The 2,918-nt window shown below is 46.2% G+C and overlaps 1 pseudogene; it reads right to left on the bottom strand.

Moving 5' to 3' along the window:
* Nucleotides 1-527: 527 nt before the first annotated feature.
* LOC136646963 (5S ribosomal RNA) lies at nucleotides 528-644 on the bottom strand (annotated as a pseudogene).
* Nucleotides 645-2,918: the final 2,274 nt, after the last annotated feature.

Genomic DNA, 2,918 nt, shown 5'->3' with positions numbered 1-2,918 from the left:
CATGAAAGGGCTACTTCAACTAGGACTGCAAACTAGAGAGAAAACTATCAAATCTATTCAGCCCTCCCATTGCTGAGTAAGGTAAAGCATAGGGGTGGGGAGGAAAATCAAAGTTATCTCACTTGCTGGCCTGGCCCTCCCTTTCATAACTAGGATGAATGGAGCTTTGTTGGCTCCCTCATTTGCTTGTTCACTGCCCAGAAGGAGGTGGAGGAGGTCAGGCAACAAAAGCTACACTGGGCTGCCTGACACATTGCAAGGTGAACATGACTTAGGGCCCAATCCTGTCCAACTTTCCCACACCAGTGCAGCTGCAATGCAGCCCTGAGGTAAGGGAACAACTGTTCCCATGCCTTGAGGAGGCCTCCGTGACTGCCTTCCCAGTGCAGTGCACACCCTGTTGGAACAGCTGCACCAGCCATGGAAAATTGGATAGGACTGGGCCCTGAGGCTGGTCCTGGGGCATTCTGAACTGGACTGGGGCATTTTATGGTTGGCAACCTTCAGTCTCCAAAGACTATGGTATAAGCCTACAGCACCCAGTATTCCCAGGCGGTCTCCCATCCAAGTACTAACCAGGCCTGACCCTGCTTAGCTTCCAAGATCAGATGAGATTGGGCATGTGCAGGGTAACAGTTGCTGTCATTTTGAACTGGGGCATTTTGAACTGGATTTTGAGCTGGGAAGCCTCAGGTCCTATAGACACAGGAGAGGCCAAACTTTGGTTCTTCAGAGCAAACTTCCTGCCCACCCCCACCCCCCACAGTCTAGCTGGCTGGTTTAGCAGAAACCTTGTCTTTGTTTTGCGTTTTGGTAATTTCCACGAACAGCTGCTTTGATCCGCAGATACAAACCTGTGAAACAAGCCACATTGTGGGAGTTTCCTGACTTGAGAGTAAACAAAGTTGTTCATGATACTGAAAAAGGTGGCTTCAACCTCTGCTTCTCCAATCAACGTCATTGTAAACTTAATCAAGAATGTATATGGGAATGGAGGCACAGGCCTCCTGAGCTCTCAGGAAATCATCTGGCACACCCTCCACAGGGTGCAGAACAACCAAGACACCCATCTTGAACCAAGGATGGACAATCAAGGGCCATCGAGAAACAAAGCTTCTTGATGAGCTCACCCCCACAATGTTTTCTGTTTGGTTAACCATGTTTATCAGTGTTTCTCAACCAGAGGTGCTTGTCCCACCTGTGGTACTTAAGGTGCTGGTATATGCAGGATCCCCAGAGCCCCACCACTTGGCAGCATGACCAGCAACACAACATGACTAGCATTGGTAAGAGGCTCAGCTCAGTGGGCAGCGCTCCAGTGTCCACTTTTCACGCACTCAAAAAAGCTTTCCCATCCACCCTGAGCCTCATACCAGTGTTTGTTGCGTCACATCTGGCCTCCCAATTTTTGAGTAACTGGTGATGACATCATTGCCAGTTACTTCCAGTGGTACTTCCAGTCGGTGGATCATGCGCAGTTGGATGGCAGGGGACAAATGTTGAGAAACACTGACTTAAGCATTTTACTATTAAATGTTTTGACAGTATCCTACAAGAATCCAGAGCCTGCTTGTCTGCCGCACTGCTTGGTTGCTTTTTTCAATGAATTATATTTTTGTCATGTGTCTTTTCAGTAAACCTGTCCTAACCCTTAGGAAATAGTTTGGTATCTCTCTTTTAATAATATTGGAGTCTCCGTATGTTTTCTTTATACTATGCTTGTCATCTTTCATATGTTGCTTCTCAGCAGTGGGCATAAGATTGCCATGCTACAAAAGATGTCCTTGTTTCTGATAGTCTTGCTTGAGACTTGCCAAGCCTTCTTAAGCATTCTTTGGTGCTTCCTGCCTGCATCATTAAGCAAGGGGACAACAGGCCCAAGCAGACCTTGTTATTGGTCAGAGCACAACTTTGTGTGTTAACGGAAGTGCATTATGACAGTGCATTATGACACATTAGTGCATTATGACAGGTGTGAGATCCACAAAAGAAAAGAATGAAGGGAAAGGTCTATCATTGTTGACTGCCCATCGTTTACCAATATCATTACTTTTCTTTAGAAAAAGCCCAATTCACTTTGATATTCTCTTTTGCATCTATTTGTAATATGGTATAACAAAAATGGTAAAATCTCCTTCATACTTAAATTGAGCGCCCAGCAGTTGCCCTGTTTGAAGTCCTTGACAAACTAAAGCAGCTTTGCTGCCAAGGCTTTGCTATCCCAGTTCTCTGTTATTCCCTTTTTAAATATTTTGTAGAGATGAAAAGAGGGCATGAAGTTTTTCTGTGCAGATGGCCCATTAAGTTCTTACTTGATGCAGTCAGCTGGAAGACAGTGGAACAGGGGCACAGTTGGTTGCCTATTCGAGGCGCTAAACATACATTGAGACAAGGCACATCCTAATCCTGGCAATTAAATCCATCGTTCGATTTTCACAATGTGAAGCCCTAACTTTGCTTTCTTTGGGCCACCTCCTGTTCTTTCTTTGGCTCTGCTTTCATGTTCGGTGAGCAGAGCAGATGCTAAATGCAAAAGCCACAATCTGACATGGAGCTGGGTACATGTGGCTAAGCGGTGCTCTGGGAAACTGCCCTTTGCTCCCAGAGAAGGGCAACTGCTCTGCTGTGATGGCTCCAGTCCTCTGTGCATCCCACCTGAGAAAGGGATGGTAGAGCCACTCACGCTTCTAAGGTCAACATCACTACTGTGGTGTGAGGGCCTGCTGGAGCTTTGGCATCACACCTAGGCTGAAGGGGCAAATGAGAACAATTCGTACAGTGCACATGAGGTGCATTTATTTCAATTTTGATTTTTATGGGCTAGGAAGTCACGCCTTGGGTGACAAGTTCACAGGGAAGCCATCTAGGTGGATAGTGCATTAGTAGGATTTATTGTAGAAGGCACTTAGCAGCATAAG

The sequence above is a fragment of the Tiliqua scincoides genome, chromosome 3 (assembly GCF_035046505.1).
Source record: "Tiliqua scincoides isolate rTilSci1 chromosome 3, rTilSci1.hap2, whole genome shotgun sequence".
NCBI lineage: Eukaryota > Metazoa > Chordata > Lepidosauria > Squamata > Scincidae > Tiliqua > Tiliqua scincoides.
This window is presented reverse-complemented; position numbering and strand designations above follow the sequence as displayed.